Source organism: Cyprinodon tularosa, unplaced genomic scaffold (genome assembly GCF_016077235.1).
Source record: "Cyprinodon tularosa strain WSP-4 unplaced genomic scaffold, ASM1607723v1 ctg1381, whole genome shotgun sequence".
NCBI classification, from domain to species: Eukaryota; Metazoa; Chordata; class Actinopteri; order Cyprinodontiformes; family Cyprinodontidae; genus Cyprinodon; species Cyprinodon tularosa.
The window spans coordinates 28,951-50,213 of NW_024038202.1; positions in this window are offsets into that span (position 1 = coordinate 28,951).

Here is a 21,263-nt window from a genome sequence, read left to right on the forward strand (position 1 = left end):
TGTTTTTGGAGCACATTCCAATATAAGGAGAACCTCTTTAAGAGGTAGCCTACTATGCATCCTGTCTAACCTATAGGAACACCCTGGGATCCCCCAAATAAGAGATGGTTTGGATTCTACTTATGGACCTGTTATCCGATCCAATCCAATTTTTGGGTAGAACCAGTGGTGGAGAGTAACAGAGTACATTTACCCGATTACTGTACTTAAGAACGTTTTTGAGTATCTGCACTTTACTTGAGTAATTTTTCAAATATTGTACTTTCTAATGCACTACATTTCAGGAAGGCTGCCCCTTACTTGTTCCTTTTGGCTCAGCTTAGCTTTGTAATCCGCTGTTTTTCTTTCTTGAAATGTAATTTCAACATGTAAGATATCAGGAATTAATATAGACGGCAATATAGAGATTTAATGGAATCCCACAAATGTGAGAAAAACTTAGAGCAGATATTGGTTGTCATGTGGCTAAGTTGTTCAGTAGGGTGAGGTATCAAATCAGAGTTATGTGTTTTTGTGGTTGTAGATTCGACCTTAAACCTCTAGTGAAAGTGTGAAGAGAATCAAGACTCTACTGATTTCTTTTTGGTTTGTTTTTAAATAAGAAATAATATTCAGCTGTCCTAATTTTTCTTTTGGTATTTTTATGCTGAAGTTCTTTAGAGGTGGTGCAGAACTTCTAGCAGGTATCAGTACATCAGGTGGTTTCTGGAAGTTACAACATTCTTAATCTGAAATTAATACAGAAATGTACTGATATTAGAACCTTTTATTTTTTTTTAAATACTTATGTACATTTAAATGAAATCTACTTTTGGCCAAGTGGTTAAAGCAGTGAGCTTTAACTCTGAGAAGGTTGAAAGTTCGATCACCACAGCCTGCACTCTGGGTCCCTGAGCAAGACGCTTAACCCCACACTGTTCCCCGGGCGCCGCAGGTTTGCCCAAATACAGGTTATACCAGACAAATACATCACTCTGATGGAAAATGAGAAAACATTTTTGTTGTCGCTGAGAAGGATGGATAATAAGCCAAAAGGGGGCGCCAGAGCGCAAGAATAAACAGCTTATGTTAGGTGTGGTAATAGAAAGGAGCCTAGAGCCTAGTTTATTTCCACCAGCAGTCAAAGGCACAGGGGGAAGAAATATCCACTTAAAACAGAGGAATGTGGCTTTATTTAAGGCATGATGAATGGGCCCAGTTACCTTTTGTTAGCAGTGAAACCAGCAGATTGATAAGAAAGAAAGAAGCAGAGAAATTCCAGGCTGGTCACACATGCAAACACACCTGCTTCCTTCAGGTTACTGGCAGCAAAATTTCTTACAACATCTCTGCACCCCCAAAACACTGATATTAGATCGTAGCAGTGTCCTCATGAAGCTGCCCTGGAGTGTAACCACAGAAACTAGGCCTGAAAAACCTAGACAGTTTTATTATTTTACAACAACAAAGACAGACTTATGGTAAGCTAATAAAGGACTGGGAGATTTCTCTTCTGCAGAATATAAATGCAAGAAATTGTTCTTTATTTTATTATTATTACTTCTGTTGAGTGCTTTTTGTGTCCTAAGTTTCCCATATTAGCAGAAATACATTTAAATTGAAACCCCAGCCCTAATATGCTCCAACTCTGAAGGATGGCACGCTTACTTATGCCTGTTGACAGTTTACCATAGCAGACTTTTTTCTAATCTCTTTCTAATCCTAATATTTGGTTGCCAGAAGCCAGTTAAGAACACTGCTGAGCTTTGGAAGGCTGTAGGTGTGTTAGTATTCATATGACCCTACCAGAGGATCGATCCCTGTGACTCACCACAGATACACCTGAACTCAACTGTGGCTCAACTTTTATTACTTACACAACTTCCTGTTTTTTTTTTGTTTTTACAATGTATTCATGCTTAAATAACCTTCACTGTCTGGTGATCAGTTTTTGGTCATGTTGGTGGAGTCCATATACTTCTGCTGCTGGTGGTCATACAAGTGAAAACCAAAATTCCAAAACTGAAAAAGCAAAATAAAACGAGAGCAGTGGTCTACGGATCTCTGTTTTTAATTAATGAGTGTCAGCCATTCCTCTTTTATTTCTATTGTGTGAGGACTGTGGCAGCTATTTAAGGCTGCGAGGGCCATAAAGCTAGTGACATCATTGCAGCACGCTGTAATGGCTGCTGATGGTGTGCATGGAAACATATGAACATACTATTTTAGGACACTGCTTTGCTTTCCTCAGCAGATCATTTTCTCTAACTGATTTCTTTTTTGTTGTTGAAGAAATGCTAACAGGGACAAAGTTTAAACTGTAAGGGTCTCCTCAAGCAAAACGTTTTTATCGTGGATTAAAAAAAAGTTAATTTAGTAATTAGTTTAGATAAAATCTGTTCAGCTGAATATATAAAACATATGAAAAGTTCATCTACAAAAACAGATAAATGCCTTTTTTGAAAAAAATGAGCTGAGGCATGTTATTTACTCTTTGCATGGCACTGATGATGAAAAGTATGTTTTTTTTTTTTTTATAAAAACAGAGGTATCTGTTTTTGCAAATGAACTCTTTGTTTATATAACAAAACCAAATTTGACCAAACAGACAAAAAAAAAAAAAAACCCTAGAGACATAAACATAATAACAAAATATAAACAGGACAAAACTGCAACTAAATAATAGGCTACAATAAATCAAAACATGAAAATAATTAAAAAATAAATTTAGTGTAAATTAAAGCAGAGTTTTAGTTTAATAAAGGTTGAAAGCAACTATTTAATTTACCTTCTTTATTTTTTGGTTCAATCTGAAGTCTGGCTGGAGGCTTTAAATTCAGCTCCAGGTAAGACAAGAGGAATGAGCCAAAGTTAGGAGAGTACTGTTTGCATTAAACTTTAAACCTTTGTAAGAAAATAACCTCTAAAGTCCTGGATTGGGCCTGGATGAACAAACAATAATAACAGCTTTAGGTGAGATCCAAGATTTGTTTACCAAAAACAATCTTTGATTTACTTGCATAAAACAGTAGAATGTTATTTGTCGTCCAGCTCTGGAAATAATGCAGTGCAGAAAATATGTGAGTCTTGTTTCACCAGAGCCTTCATGACAACGAAATAAACATAAAAAGAACCAAAGGAAAAATGGTGAAAGGGTAAAATGAATTGGCCCTAAGATGAGTCCTTGAGGGACACCACAGCTGAAAACATCCGTAAAGAGGAGACTTTTTCCACTTTTTCCAGTTTATCAGAATAGGAACTGCTAGTAGACACATAAGACATCAGCCTCTAATCTCTGAATGCTTTTTAATGAGGTATCTCCAGGATACTGTCAAATGTTTTTGTCTTTTATTTGACCGAAATGCTTGCTGTTTTTTTGTCTTCTTCGAAATTCTAACTAAGTTACAGCATGTATTTTATAACTGACTTGACAAACGGGAAGTTCCTTCCTTCATTAATCTCCATGGTATTAACACTAAATAAAAGCACACTAGATTCATGCTGATCTAATTGGTGTAATGCTTCAACTTCAACTAGATTTTCACACTGTTTTTGCCAGCATTTATATTTTCACACAAAAACAGTTTTTCTTCATTTAGAAAATAGTTTTGAAATTGCATAACTCTAATTGTTGTTACACCACCTAATATTTGTTACATTTTGTTTAAATAATTTTTTATTTTAACGTGACTTGAGCTGTTGCTTGAAAGCTCCTTAAAGGATAAGCTGAGGTTTTCAACGTGATGCATAAACTATTTAGCAGAGAAAATCTTATATGCATGACATGCAACTGCACTGTATTCATGAACACAGACTCAGAGCAACTTTATTATTATTATTATGATTTTTTAGGTTAAAATAACATTTAAATCCCATAATGCAAATGATTGAATGCAGGACCAGTTAACAGGATTAGTACCTCTTCTCTTAACTAAACAACAGCTTGTATGTTTAGCCACTTAAAGTAACTTGGGTTCACACCCACATCAGGTAACATACTGACTCATATATTCCTGTTTGGAGGTGAGGAGCACAGAACAAAGGCTCATTAGTCATTACCATTGATCCGTTCCCTCATGCCCTCACTCTGTGCTGCAAACAGGCAGCCTCCAGGATCTCCGGAAAGCTGCTCACCTGTGCAGTTAAAGGATGCAGAGAAGGAAGTGGAGCAAACGCTATAAAGCAGGCGCCGCCCAAGTGACTATCAGAAACGATATAAATGTTTGCCTCTGCACGACATTCCTGAAGGCTCCTGGATAGCAGTCCAAACACAGACTAATACCATGCAGATATGCTAATTTATTTTGAGCAGATTCATGCTCCACAAAACTATTAATGCATCCTTATTAAAATAGTTATTTGCAGTGAAAAGGACAGTGCTTCTTATGTTGTAATTTGGTGGGACAGGATGACCTGGTGAACTAACTTTGTCTCACTGTCAGAAAAAACAAAATGTTTCTGTCCATTTATCCACCTTAGTCTTCTTTATGATACTAAAGTTTTATTTATTATGTTTTCAACCTCTGTTAATATATCAGCAGCTGCATAAAAACTTTTTTTGATATGCACTTACTTCTACAGTAAGACTTTTTTTTATCATATGTCTGTCAAACTTATCCAGCACCTACTGACTTGCCCAAACACACATACACAGATTAATCTGCGACTTCAGCTACTGCAGATTAAAGAAGGATAATTCTTGATTTCAGAAATTACTTCAAATCGGTTAACATCAGGCAAGGATTGAGGTAGAGTAGCAGGATTTGTTTGTAGGCCACCTGCAGTCCTTTTAAACTAAAGCACAGAAGCATTTAAGTCCTGGGCAATGAAGGGGAAGCTATTAAAGACTCAAAAAAAACTAAAGAATTTGACTATTTGAATCAAAAGATCACCAAAAGATCACTCATTCACTATAAATTATATGTTAAAGATAATGATGTGGTTTATTTTTATTATATATCGGCTCATTATGGATATAATTGATGTATTGATCTATTGTCATAGTTAGTAGATGGCAAATAGGTTTTTCCCTAACTATGTTTTCATCCAACAACAGAAAACTGCTATTGAAAAATAATCATGTTATTAGTCCCTGAGTGATTTAGATGAACAGAGCAAATCAGTATAATACACACACACGTTTGTTCTGCTATATGTATTGAGGACCATGTGTTGAATCCACTGATCTATAATTATTCACTTGATTGCTAATTACTCGTTGGTAGAAGGGGGTTAAAGTGAAGCCAAAGGCCACCATATTGGTACTCCCTAGTTAGACTGGTTGCAATGTAAATGATATGTGTGCTACAGCATCCAATAAAGATGACGTTCTCATTTTCAGGGATATTTTAAGACTTTTAAAATAAAGATAAATTCATCACTTTGACACCCACTTGCACACACAAGCATAAGTAGATTACTTTAACCTATAATAAAAAAAATTGGCACATCACATTTTATAGTAAATATTTAGTCTCTAAATCATGTAAAGTAACATATTATACAATTCCATCTCAACAAAATTAATGTGTCAATTTAACATAATAATACCGAAGTGCCAAACGTGCTAAATTGTTGATCTACATGTAATATACATCTATTGATGACATTATTGTTGTTATAACATATTACATATAATTTTTAAATTTTACTTGAATACTGAATTACAAGTACATGTCTGTAAATGCTATAGTATTTTCCTATTTGCTAATTGTGCACGAATGATGCCATATACCTTTATGCTGTGTCTGTGCATTAGCCTTTAAAAATGTTTGAGTTATTTTTTTTCGACAACATAAAAACACAAAAAATGCTACAAAAACAACAGCGTCATCCACTTAATAAATAATTACTACATTGACATTTCACACTGTATTACTTTCTATTAACTCTACTTTCTATTTTTTCTCTAGACACAATGTTGGTGACTAAATCAGTCAATGCTTTTTGAGGCGGTCCGAGACAGCCACAGTAACGTTACACTACATACTATACTATAGGATACCCCGGCGTATATATGGATTTTCTTTGTTAGTACATCCACTGACTGTGAAATTACCTTTGGAACGTCTTCCCACAGCCTGCAAACTGCTTGTTTTTGCAGCCAAATGCTACACAAGTAGGCATTTTTACTGCACATCTCCATGGGAGTGGGGAGTACCAACATGCTGGCCGGTGGCTTCATTTGTTTTGGGCAATCAGCATTTCAGTGAATAAATAGAGATCAGTGGTTTGCCACTGATCTTTGCCTCGTCTGTTCCTGTTTGGCTGTGACGTCATCCTGGAAAAAAACATCAGCTGTGCTGCTTCTATCAACACCCTTGTTAATAGATGTTGGAGATCGGCCTGTTTTCCAGTGTGGTCCTGTTTCTCTGACCGTGACTGAGTGGATGTGCTCTCTTCGTCCTCTGGCATGGGAGCTGCCTTGGAGCTCGTCTGCCTGGCTGTGTGTTTCCTGGACGGGGCCGCCTTTTACAGCTGCTTTTTGTATCTCTGCTTCTGTCTCCTTGAACCCCAGTCGGCCTCGGCAGATGGCCGCTCACACTGAGCCTGGTTCTGCTGGAGGTTTCTTCCTGTTAAAAGGGAGTTTTTCCTCTCCACTTTCGCTACAAGCATGCTTAGTGTGGGGGATTGTATTTGAGTCAATGAGTCAATGCAATCAACTGGTTTTCCTTAGATAGAAAACTTTGTATCAATTTGACTGTATGATCTGGTTGAACTGTAAAGTGCCTTGAGATGACATGTGTTGTGAATTTGGCGCTATATAAATAAACTGAATTGAATTGAATTGAATTGGTTGAATCCCATTGACTTCCATTGATTTTTCAGTCATTTAAATATTTAAATAATAACCCTAAAAACAACCTTAAACCTAACCATTACCGATGCATACCTCACACTAACCCAATCGACACCTTAGCCCTTAACTTAACCATTAGCAAAATACCTCGTGAGGACCAGCAAAATCCTAATTTTACAACAACTGTTCCAAAAAAAGAAAATTAAACAATCCACTGGAATTTTTTTTACAAGTTTAAAGATGTTTCGCTTCCCATCCAGGAAGCCATTTCAATTCAAAATGTCAGGAATAGGGTTGAGTTCGAGGTCTTATACAGCAGCCCATAAAAAACCTTGTTATTGTTTTGAAAAAATGCAAATTAAAACGGATTAAGGGGTCCATCCCCTTTGGAATGGGGGTAGTTTGGCTACTTTTGTTAGCCTGCAATGCACCATACCCGTCAAAGTGACTGAAAGGGGGGTTGTTATAGGGAATTGTTGGTCTGGCTGATGTCCTCCTCTCTCCTGTACAGGTGCTGGGCCTGCGATGATAACGGGAAGGGATTAACTCAATAGCATTGTAGGTTTTTGAACCTTAAGCTTCCTTGATGGGAAGCGAAACGTCTTCAAACTTTGAAACAAAGTCCAGTGGATTGTTTAATTTTTCTGAGGATGAGGATGACTGGGAATCTTCACCAGCATTTTACAACAACAACTGGTTTCTACGGTAGTGCAAAAAAAAAAAAAAGAATCTGTTTTCGGTTTTTCTAGCTGTAGAGCAGTTAAGTAGTAGAATTTACATTAAGGTGCTGTTGGTTGAGGTGTTACTTTGCAGCAGGCAGGTGTGGGTTTGAATTCCTCTCTTCCCCATGTGGTTTACATGTCCTCTCAATGCATGCATTGGGTCTCCCTGGGTACTGGGCCTCCTTCCACATTCCAAACAAAAACATCAAACATGTTTGTTTAAAGAATCCTCCTAAATTATGTCTAGGACGACTCTATGTTGTCTTGTGATGGACAGGAGACCTGTCCAGGGTTGACTCAGCCTATTGCCCAATGACCCCCATATCACTAGCAAGGATAAGGACATGTAGAGAATGGATAGATGGGGGCTAGTCAAAGTTTACCTTTAGCACCTTCATTAATCTTCTGATCCTTGAAGCCTTGATCTCATTCAGTTGTTCTTTCTCACTATTTGATTGGAATAATTTGAAGCTGGCTCAGTACAGCTAATGGTCTTAAAATGCACAGCACATGCTTTTAGTCACTTTTTTTTTACAACTCTACTTACGATGCACTTTTAATAAGAATATATTCTTCAGCTGACTTAAAAAAAACCCTTAAGGACAAAATGAAGTCTTTATAAGTTAGCACACAGCTTTAGTTAATCCAGCTAGAAACCATCAATCAGACTCTAAATCCAGGTGTAGTGACAGATTCAGACCTGAACCTTCAGAGGCTCATAAATACAGAAAAAAAGTAGTCCTTCTATCACCTAAAGATTATCTCCAGGATGAAAGGACTGATGTCTCAGCATTATCTGCAAACCTTAAAAAACTAACTGTGTTCATCTTCATCAGACCCAGAGCTACACTTTTCTTGTCGGATCCACAGACTATAAGAATGAATTTGAATTTTTCAATAATTTGCGATGGAAGTTTCTAAACATTAAATATTTCCAGTCCAACTTTCCTAATCATTTTGTCAATCAAATCATTCATTAATTATTTAATCACTTTTATCTCAGTGGAATGTAATTGTTCTTTTGGCACTCTAAATCGCCTTGCTAAAGAAAATTAACTTCAAAAAGAAACTTGCCTTGCCTTTAGTTTATTTTGGAGTGTTAGTGCTAGATTTTTTTTTGCTTATTCTTTTAATATTAGTGCTATTCATTTGCATCAAATAGAGAATACATCTTTTGCCGCTGCCTTATCGACAGAGAAATAAGAGTCCAGATATGATGACCAGAAATTGATTTTGACAGAGAGCCAGTTTGTTCTGTTCCCCTTCCACCCACATCTGTCTAAACTGGACTGCATGACCAGGTTTGTGTGTGTGTGTTTGGGAGGATTAAAAGAGAAGAACAATCTGTCCGTCCATAGTTGAACTGCTGAACCAAGGTCCAGATGTAGACAGCGTGAACTATAGGTGGCAATAAAATAAATAAATAAAGCCATGATAAATATATGACTATGACTAACTTTTGTGCAATAACCAGGGTAGTCAGAAGTCCAGAGGAAAGGATGAGAGCTCTGAAATACAAACTATAATTTCATTTGTATCTGGAGCAAAAAAGCTGGTCAGAATTGATGCAAAACTGTGTGGAGCTAACAGCAGAACAATCCTAGAGGGGAAAACTGGTCGAGGATAAAGAAGACTTAAAACTTGGGTGGAGCTTCACCCTGCAGCAGAATAACAGTACAGAGCAGGTTAAGACAGCTTTAAAAACTCAGTCCTACAAAGTATTGACTAAGGGAAACTAAAAGCAATTACATGTAATACTTAAATTGTTTTTCATTTGTCAAGAAAATACACAACTTCCTGTTGTGTGAAATACTGTGACAAAATGGGCAACTTTTTCATTGTGAGGTACTGCACATTTGACTAAAACATGGAGTTACAAATTACTGTTTTAAAAAAAAAAAAGCAAACCAAAATAGGTCTAAATTACAAGCGTGTGGTGGCTGAGCGGTGCAGATGTGCAGATGATACATAAATACTCTGCAAATGCAAAATGTACACCATACACAAACACTAAAAATACAGAATAATGACATTAATACACAAAATGAATGCACATGAAAAAAGCATAGTAGTAAGTATGAAAATGCTCTGAACTTCTATATCAATGTGTTTTTGCACAATGTTTTTTTCACCCACACTGTTTACATTTGATCACTGCTGCACTTTAAGTAATGGAAATGTTCATTTCGCTGCTAAGCTGCTGATAATTTACGGTCTGAACACTGCACAAACGAAACTTTGTGTTGTATACACTATGTCTATACAAATTGATAATAAATGTTGTCTAAAAAGAAAAGTAGCAAACTAGCTCCACAAAACACAAGTGCTCCAGGCGACTGGGGGGGAGACGATAAATTACTCACATGGGTTTTGCAATGAAATAATTACAATATTTTAAAACAGATGTCTTAATGGGAAACTTTAATAGAAGAGCTAATAATTCTTAAAACAAATGATCTCTTAAGGTAGGATCCAAACATAGAGAAAAGTATGCAAATTAAGGATTTTACAAGTTCTTCCACAATAAGTGACAAGTAAGTGTTTTGGGGAAAGTTCATTAGATATCAATGGCTTCTATATCCATCCATCCATCCATCCATCCATCCATCCATCCATCCATCCATCCATCCATCCATCCATCCATCCATCCATCCATCCATCCATCCATCCATCCATCCATCCATCCATCCATCCATCCATCCATCCATCCATTTTCTGACACGCCTAATACCAAGTGGGGTCACGAGGGGTGCTGGTGCCTATCCTTAGCTGTCTACGGGTGAGAGGCAATACAGAGACGAACAGGACAAACAACCAATCACACACATACTTACACCTAAGGAGAATTTAGAGGAGCCAATTAACCTAAAGCCCGGCGTACACTGTGATTTTCGAGGCGATTTTCCAGTCGTGCAAGAATCTTTCGATCGTCGGACTTTCAGCCTGATCGAGCGTCGTGAGTCATGTAGGGTACAGGGGATTACGAGCGGCGATCAGCCTCTCATGACCACCTCCCGATCAGGAATCGTGAGGTCGGGAGAATATTAAACATGTTTGATTCTCTCCCGACCGTCGTGGGCAAATCACTTAGGGCACATGCGCAAACCAGGACTCTTCTTTCTTATTGTTCCTCTCAGATGTAAACACAGCAGCATGGCAAGGATGCAATGAGTAAAATGCAGTTCTGTCTGTAAAATATCTAGACAAATTTTTTTTGTCTACTGGACACATTTTCAGTTCTAAAATAATAATGAAAAAAATACCAAACAATGTTAGGACTCAAAACACAGGTGATGATATCAACTAAAAATAAAGTTTTTTAAATTTACAAGTAGGGTTGGGAATTGAAAAGATTTTCACGATTCCAATTCCCTTTTCGATTCTATGAAACGATTCGATTCTTTATCGATTCTTTTTTCGATTCCAATTTGGGGGAAAAAGGAGAACAAACAGTTTGATTATCAGAATCAACTTTGTTTACTTAACTATTGCACAATCTTACAAACTCAACAAGATCAAGATGTCCACAGGAAATGTGAAACTGGAGTAACATCTGTGTTTAAATGAAAAATAAATATACAAGAACAAACTTAATAACCAACAATGTCTAATAACAAATGATGGGATAATAACCTATTTTAAATAACAAAAAATACTAATTATAAAACAGTAGTAGGGAAAATTAACAGTTATTTTGCAGAAAGATGAGCATATCTGCTTTTTCTGGAAGGATACAGGATCTTTCAGGGCTTATGGTGTCTCCAGCCGTGGAGAACACCCTCTCAGATGGGGTGGAGGAAGCCTGCACACAGAGGTAGTTTTCAGCCAGTCAGATAGCAAGGGCAGCACATCTTGCTTGTTCCACCACCACAGTGTGGCGCTATCCCTGCAGGGGATGGAGGGCAAGCTTTTATAGAGCTGGATTTCCTGATCTACCCTCTGGGCTAAGGAAAGACGGGGCTTTGATTCACAAAGTGACCGCAGCTCGTTGTCTTCCTCCTCGAATAGTTCTTCCAACTTGCGTAACTTGCGTAACTTGCGTAACTTACGTAACTTACGTAAAAAACGTGACGTAAGTCGTGCTCCCCAGAGCCGGCGCTCTAGGCTCTGGTGCTGCGGGAATCGAAAAAAGAATCGTTCAGTGAGCTGCCAAACGATGCCATGGAATCGGAAAATACGGAACCGGTTCTTAACAGGAACCGGTTTTCGATTCCCATCCCTATTTACAAGCCCTGTATTTCTAATGAGAATATTCAGAATTCCCGTAGCTGTATAATCTGAATTCGGCCTTGATTTGACTGTGAGGGGGTTATTGGTGTGTTTGTGAGCCAGTGTGAGCACCCTTCATGGCCAGTACAGGTCAGAAAGAGCAGGTAACTGATTACCCAATCCGGTCGAACCAGGTCGGCGTGCGGGAAGAGGAGGGGACAGCACGAAAGAGGTGTAGCTTTCTATCCTCATTAGTCTGACTCGTGAAGTGTTCATCCCTAAGCTTTACACCCCGACCATGAATGCCAGGGATTTCCTATGCATTGTTGGACTTAGAGACACCTTTTGTTCAACTAAGACCCAAGAAAAACAGACTCAGGGAGTCAAGCTCTTTAAGAGGGGGGGTTATTCTGCATTTAAGACCACAAGAGGTTTCAAATAACAGCAAGCATCAGTGACGTCAAGTCAAAAAAAGTTATTTAAACCTCCATCTAAGATGCTAACAGCCACTTTAGAAGACAAAGATTACAATTTAAATGTAGATTTCTATTTTTTTCAAGAGGAAATATTATTCTTATTGTTGTTATCATAATAACCTTTCTGACACTAGGCTGCTTTTTCCAATGAGCTGCTGGAATAATGTGAGCTACAAACTAATCTCCACTCACCTGTTCATACCCAATGCCCTCCCTGTTCTCATCCCGCTGCTTAGAATGAGGAAGTGAGGCTAAATTGTTGAGGTTAAAGGTGACCTTTGTTGTCATGTCAACCTCTTTTAGGCCAGTATCAGGGGGTCTTATCAGCACTCACTAAACTTCTCTGCCTGACAGAGATCAATGCGAATCAACCTCACATTCCAGCTCTGTCTATTCATTCAGATCCCTGATTACAAAAAGATATCCTTCTGTTAGGCTGAGGAAAGACTGTTAAGTTTCTCAACTACAGAACTGGGATGGTCATACTCAGGCTTTTAGCTTAGATGACATGCTCATTTTCACGGATGTTGGTGACAGAACTTAAGCGGAGGAAGGAATTTCCCATTTTCAGATCAATAAAACACAACCGGACAACTGCAGCTGGTTGCTGCGTTACAGCCGGGGCTGCACTCACAAATACAGCCACACAACTTCTGCTGTTAGTCATAAAAAGCATATACTTCCTTCCACCACAACAAATAATTGTTATTTAACCAAAACCCCTGAAAAAAACATAATTTGTTAATCGTCTCAAGGCCGAAAACAACCTAGTTTTCAAAGAAATGGTTTACAAATGCTTTTTGTTTCACACAAACTACAGATAAAACCATATAAAGTAATACAGGATTCTGTGTTAACAGCTAGCAGCTATTTCTGTTACTTCTACACCGAGCTCACATTCCATGCAAACCTTTCACAGTAAAAAAACAAAACAAAAAGAAAATGCTATCACCATAAAACCAGTGAACAAACACAGGCTACTACGGTCACTATTTGGACCTATCAGGTCAAAATGATCGTGCATTTGACACTAATAGAGAAAAATGAACATTTATGCTTCACCTTACATCTTATTTTAAAAAACTTTATTGTTTTTATTTCAGCTTTTGTTGCAGTGAACAATAAAGAAAAAAGGAAACTTTGCTCCTCTCTCCTGACTCTCTCCGCTTTATAATAATGGTGATGAACTCAGCTTGAAGTAGGTCTACAAGTGAAATGCTGTTTAGGGGCCAATAAAACCTTGGAGCAGACCTGTGCAGTTCACATGTTTTACAATAAAGCCTAAAGTCTGACCAAAAGCTGCATCGTCCATAAAAAGAAACACGGTTATTTATGTGAACATTAACTACAGTTAATCTACAACTTACTAAAACTGAAAGCAGCAAAAAAGTATTTTACATTTTTAATCTTTCTTTTTTTTTTTTTTTTTTACAATTTTGTTTTGTTATTGATAACTGGGCTGACTGTCCACAGTTTCACCTTCACCCATATATATGGAGTTTATCATCACCCACTAGCAGGATGCCGACCTAATCCTGCACAATTAGAAAAATAGGTCAAATAAAACTAATTGCAATGAATAAAAACCTTCAAGGTCTTCTTATTTCAGGACGCCACCTTCCACAGTATATATAATATATCTTATTAGCATTCCTGGTAAAGATAAATAGAAAGTTTGCAAATTAAATATTTAATTGCAGCTGCATGGTCTCATATTTTCTAATTTGAGAAATATTTCATTTCAGTATGTTATTTTTTGGGGGAAAAACTTAAGCAAGGGCCACAATTGCTGCTTTACTCTATTCAGTAATTTTTACTCCATGTTACCTTCATGCCACTGTAATGTACTTTTATTTTCTCTTTTACTTAATTATTAATTTAACATAACCTTATCTGCAGGCTGGATTATTACTGTATTTGTGATTTACAAACACACAAGAACTTACAATGTACAGCTTCAGCTTAAACCCCAAATAAATAATAAATCAGCAAAAGCACTTGCTGAGTTGAAAGAATGTAAAAGACGATGGTGAAGGAACCTTATGCTGTTAGAAGAGAAACAAGCCCAGAGCCTTACAGGTCCTCCACCATACCAAACAGTGGGTTCAAGGAAATGTATGTGATTTATGTCACATCTGACCCATTTGGAGTTATTGTTTAAAGAAAAGCTCAACATTTGTATTACCTAAAGTTTTAGTAACATCTACCAACTTATCATGTTTAAATTTATGATAGCAGGAAAGAAAATCTTTTTTTGGAAGCTTGGTTTCACCTTAAGTGTATTTTTCTTGGATTGGTGATGACAGGAAGCGTTTCTCCAACACTGAACTCTAGAGATTTTTTATCCTTCTCATTTTGAGGGCTTTCAAGATTAACATTGGTCTTCCTCCATCCTGCTTATGTTTTCAGTTTTGTTAAACTTTTATATTATTGCTGTTAATTTGGCTAATGACTTGTAAAGACTTGCAAAGATTGATTTGTAAGTTTCTTATTTTAGTTTCATGTTCCCTGGTCTTTGCCATTCTGAGAAGGAAGACAAAAGAAATGGTCTTCCTCCTCGCTTCGTGTTTATATTACAGATTCAGGAAGTCATGGATACTAAATAAAGTCTCGTGACAGCCTGATCAACTGAAGACTGTAAACTATTAAACAAAATCATAAATTACTTCAGCAATTTTTATAGTACAGTGGTTGTTATGGATGCTAATAAATCTGATAAGTTAATGAGTGGACTTGTAAGCAAACATTTTCATTTTGAGATTCATTCTGCTGTAATGAAATATGAATTTCTTCAATGGCTTTTCACTCATTTGTTTTTTGTTTTGTTTTTTTACCAGTGGTGCCTTTAGGCATGGACGGTATTACCTTTACAGGGTAAATGAATGTTAAATACTCACAGGAACTGAGTTACTATATCACTTCAAAAGATCACTTTACCTGCTGCTACTTTCAGATACTTTGGTTGTGGGTTTTTGGTCTTGAAACAACATACAGGTTTGTATGAATCTCCACTAAAAATGAAAGTAGATATTTATTTAGTATTTACTGAAGGGAGTGAACTTGCAGCTGTGAGGTTGATGCTGCTGCCAAACTCTAATTTAGCCCAGTTTTTGGAGCATGTGTCACCTAGTTGACTCTAAATTACTGGGATATTTATCTCTCTCTTACTGATTTCTCTGCTTCAGTTCGTTGACAGACACTAAACTACACTAAATGGACGAATGTGTATAAAACAAAGCTCCAGTCTCTCCCTGTTGCTGCGCCCACCCACTAAAACGTACCTTCTCTTATCAGTGTGCGCTCCTGCCAACCCCCACCCACCCCACCTGTAGCGCCAGGCCACATCGCCGCGGTTACTCATTAACCAGGACTTCCTTTTATCCAGGCCAGACACCCCTGAGGTCACTGCCCGATCCATGGCGCTAAGTTTCAGGTACTGCTCCGCCACCGACCTGCTGGCATTAGTCACAAAAAGCCATTTATGGCTCTTTCTTCATAAACAAAATAGCTTTACATCATTACCACCTAAGGGACACTTTGTTACCAGTTGTATGTATGGATTTTTTACTGTCCTCTAAAAGACCAATAAGTCCTCATTTATCTCAAGCCACTTTTTAATTCAAGTCTCAAAACAACTTTATGACATTCCCATAATTAAAATAATAAATGCGTAATTGAAATTATAAATGCTGTGAACGTGCTAGTGAGAGTGAGTGAAGTCTCCTTTCTATTTGCTTTTATCACATATATGCATTTTTTTAATATGAAACCAAGGTAACCTGAGAAAACAAAAAAAGCAGTTTCAAATGATTATTTTATTTATCATGGGAGCCATTGCATCCAACCTGGCGTAACATTAAAACAGTTAAAAAACAGTCAATGCCCCTAAACACAAGAACTGATCGATCCATCTATGGCAGCAGCTACCATTAACATCTCTGTAAAGAGATTTTGGCCCATTGTTCTTTTCTGAATGGTTTTAATTCCGCTACACGCATGGAAAGATAGCAACTGCCAAACAACTTAACAATACCCCTTTGACTTTTTTTGTAGGTATTATTTGTTTTTATAAAATGGGGAGTTAACACGATGCTTGTAATATCACCCACATTTTTTGATTCATTTTAAATATGTCCTAGTAGCAGTGGCATCACCTGGGGGTGGCCTGGGGGGCTCACGGCCACCCCACTCACCAGTGTAAATTGTAGTAGCATCAGTTCATCCCATTATGCACCGCCAGAGACGTAACATTAAAAAATCACACAATAAACCAAAATATGAGTAGGCGTTTAGTCTTGATGATTTCTACAGACAGGTTTACCACAATGGATAATCCAGACCCAACCTGATTTAAAACATTTATAAATTACTGCATGTTGTCCGATGCCAGTGTCTAATTTCACTTGTGCCACTTCTCCTGTCTGTAGGTTAAAGACCTCCAGAGTTTCTGGGACCAGGCTACACATGATACAAATTAGCCAATGAGCTGTCTTGATCAGAGCTGCTGCTGCTACTTTTAGACACAGCAGGCAAACCTGTGGCAAGCCGGGTGATGGGAAAGAAGGAGAAGACAAAAGCAAAGAAAGTGTGGACTGCTGGAAGAACTGCAGTGAACTGGTGACAGAAAAGTGAAATGGTGCTCAAAGATGACCCTGCACATTTTGAGTATGATTGGCTCAACCTGCTGCTGGGAAGCAGGATTCTCTACCAGGAACAGAATCAGAAATAAATATGGATCCAGGCTCTAAATGAGCATCTTGATATGTACTTTAGAATGGCTTTGTCTCCATTTGAAACCCAGGTTTAAAGCCTTGCAGGGCAGCATAAAGCCCACTGCTCTCATTAAGCCAGAAAAGGAAAAGAAAATACCACGGTCATTTCAGATGTTGTATACAGTATGTGAATCAGGAAATTGTCTATTTGCCAAACTGAAAGATTGTTGTTCTCTACTTTAAAAAAACTTTAGATTTCAAAATGTAAAAAAAATGTTCCTTTTTTTTTAAATAATCATTTTATTTAAAAAGTAAATGTATAACAAGGATGCATAAACTCCTAATTTTATATCAGTGTTAAATTCTGTTTGAAGTAACAGATTGTAATTAAAAATGGACTTTCACTTGTTGTTGAATTTCTTTATTCCGACACCACTGATTTTTATTGGGTATTGATTTTATTGGTTATTTTTGTGGCCTAGAGGTTCACAAACCTCTACATTTTTTTTCCCTAAAGTCTTGCAAATCAACCAAGTACAGTTTATTTACGGTATTTAGCTCTTATGCAAAACACAAGCATTTTGAGGCACATTTCCAAGTCAGTTTAATAGAATGATGCCAATAGTTTTTTTTAAAACCCAGCAGATTGTATTGAGATATTGACTTGCAGCAATCCCTCCTCCTATCATCGGAGATCAAGATGTTTTTGGTAAATGTAAGATGGACCTATGTGTGTATTTTGTTTAGCAGAGGCTTGTGCTTTGGATCTCTCCTATTATTGCTAATCTTTTATCAAGTAATTCTTACTTTTCAGTCATGAACTTTAAACGTCACTGAAATAAATGAGGCCTGCAGAGATGTAGATCGTGTCCTGGGCTATTTTATGAACTGGATGAATTTATGTTGCACTTTTGGACTAGTTTTGTTAGGCTGATGTACTCCTGAGCAGGTTCACCTCTGTTTCAAAGTTTAACATTGTGGTTTATTGGTGTCCAAAAGCCTTAGAATTTCCTTTATGAAGCTCTCCAGATGCAATTTAAACCTGAATTTCAATAGTTACGGTAATGATGCGCTATGTTTTCCTACTTCATGTTATTGAAAATAAAGCTTTTAATGAGTTTCTTGACACTACAGGTCAGTACTTAATTGCAGTTAATTGCTGGTCAAACAAGGAGAAACCTATATTTTCAAAAGAGGTCTGGTCAGTTTAGATAACTTTTCCTTTCAATTAATTAGTCTATCATTTAAAGTTCTGCTGAAATATCAATGACCGGATCCAAATTGGATCCAATCATTAGATTGAAAACGTTTGAAATCTGTCTATATGATTTGATTGTTTTCACTCTGTGAAAGAGTGAGATTATACATTGGTGTTAAGTATGTAAATTGAATAAAATTTTATTTATTATTCTGGTTGTTTATTCAGACATTGACTTGTCTTATTTTCAACTTGAGGAAGAAGAAAAAAAACAGCAACAACGTGAAATTAAGCAAATTATTTTTCAAAATGTTCTAATATATTCTCTCTTAGGACATTAACCATGCTTGTCTTTCCCCTCATAATTGACTGCAATTATCTGTAACTGTTTTTAAAGGAGTCATAGAATGATTATATAGGGTATTTGTTCTCTGAATAGGGTGTGTAACATTGGTTGGGCTGAAAATGGCATATTTGCTGTTCCATGAGCCCTAATGCAAGCCTGGTTATAAGCCCTAGAATGAAACGACATGTTTTCTTCCTGTTATGGTATGCTCATGAATATTAAGATGAGCTGTGCCCTGATTGGTTGGTTTACAACGAGGAAAGCTGCTGAGCAAAGACGCATCATAGCAACAATCACTCACTCACTGTAACATCAAATTGTTGATATGGTAGGGCGACCAGACGTCCCCTTTTTCCCGGACATATCCTACTTCTCATAACTAAAAAATTGTACGGGTGGAATTTCAAAATCGTCTGGGATTTTGGTCGAGTACAGTGCAGCAGAACCGAACCGTGTTGCAGTTAAGTGACAGAATCTTCCTTAAAGCTTGTAGTTATGATGGCGTTACGGTCAGAACAGCCCCTCGTTTCAGTAAAAGAAGTTTAGCAAATCCTACTTTGAACTGTCCAACATTTTGAAAGCTGTCTTCGATAAAATGCTTAGAGCAAATGAACAGCTGAGCATCAAACTTTGCAGGGATCTTTGATAGACAAAAATAATCCATGCCTGTCGAGTCTTTGGATCCTTGGGAAGACTGTGAAAATTTTCCCCTTTTCTCCTTGCAGCCAAGAACACTGCATTTACTGTATGTCAATTTCGGGGCATGACAAAAATACAGGCCAGAACCAAATGAGGCAACATCCCCGAACTGACGTCAACTCGGGGCTTCGTTTGAATTCGCCTGTTTTATGGTGGAAGTTTAGAATTGTGAGATTTGAAGAGAAAGGAGGTGTCGATGGGGTTTGAACTTCTCTGTACGTCCGTTTCACCCACTGAACTATCGTTATTCATCTATGACAAGGTAAACTTGGTTTGGCATTTTATGACCCCTTTAAATGCAAAGAGAGAAATGTGAGGGTGCAAGAATATTTTTCAGATTATTTTTCTTAGCATAGGCTACTCTAAGGAGGGTCAAGTCCCTCTCAGCAGAAACCAGGAGGCTCAAACTGGAATGCTTGAACTGGCGTTAAGCCAATTCTGCAAAAACAGAGAAGAGAATGTGTGGAGCAGGGTGAGATAAAATGTCCAGGGCTGTCTAAAAATAAATAGTGAGTCCAGTTTTAGTATTTAAGAAAAAAAACATTAAATGAGCAAATTCAAATGTGGGACTAGTTTTATATTTGGACATTTCCTCTTTATTTCTAATGAAACATAAAAGCCTGATCAGAAACACAATAACTTTAAGACAAAATTACACCAAGTAGAACTAGAAAGAACTCTAGATGAGGAAAATAAGCAGGAGACAGATTAAAAAAGCCGTTCAGATCTTCCTTCCTTCTTTTTATGATAATCATTTTCCTTGTCATTTTAACACCGACTTATTTAAAGCATCATTAGATTCAGAAAACTAAAATACCAAGGACTAAGTATGATCTGTGTTGCAGAAAATATACAAATATCTGACTCCTCAGAAAATTTAACACTGTGCCGTTTTTAAACGAACAAAATAATGTCTGCACTGAGATCAGTCTGTTGAAAAGTGGGAAGGGTGGAGAATTACATTAGATCCAGGTAAGATTCAGGAGGATTTGGAACAGCCGCAGCTTATAGCAAATGAAGAGTCTCTGGACCAGCCACAAGAAATGTTTTCATTTTTCATTTTTAAGATAATAAACACAAGTATACAGAGAACAGAGGATGATAATCAAGAATGTATGGCAAGATTTTGGCAATAAATAAATAAACAATTAAAAGTGCCAATAATGCTGGTACCAAGTCATCAGGGAAAATTAGGTTCAATCACTTGTTCCTTAATGGAGAATGCACAAAAACTATTCTGTCTCTTACTGAATACTATCAAGTTGTCACAAAGCTCTTTAAAATGTCAATAGAATAACTTTTTGTGCAAAGCCAGTTGGAGGTTTAAAGACTCTGTTCAACATTGTGTCATCTTAAAAGCTTACAAACCACTTTTTCATATAAGGACTCTGAGCAGTTTCAAATGACCAGAGTTTGAGACACAAGAAGGTCGCCTGCAGCTCGGATGGCGTGCACTTGCACTTTGTTGCATGAGTGGGTTCAACTGCAAATGCAGGTAGTTAGGTGTGCAGTGATGTGCAACTTTGGTCAGATGCCACTTAGGATAAAGACCTTTTTTTCATTACCGCTTGATGCTGTCACTGTCGACTGAACTCTTTTTGATCTTAATGAGTACACGCTTGGCCTCACCAGGTAAGGCCGCATACTCTGATTCCTCAGCCCTGTTAACACAGGAGCAGGACAGTTTAGGACAGATTTAAAAATTTCACCTGCTTCAAAAGAAGCATAGCTAACATTTTTTCTGCCTTCCCCAGCCACCTGTATTGCTGTTGAATAAAAATGTGCATTAAAGCTCCTAACAAGCTTCTATTTTTACATTCCTGCTTGTAAGCAGTTTACCTGACTGATGAAGAAATATGATGAAATAAAGAAGCTGGCTGAGAGCAGGAGGCAGGACTGAGCAATCATTAATGCAGCAGGTATGCCCCACATTGTTTTCGACTGGCAGACAGCCAGGTCAGAGGCTGAAAAACAGTACTCACAGCCATGCATATGCATCATAGGACCAAAGAGTCTTAAATACTCAAACAAACTGATATGTTGTAAAATAAGTGCAATATATTTTACATCAAACTCCTCAAAGGGAAATCAGAAAATGTAAAATTATGCAAACATGTAAACAT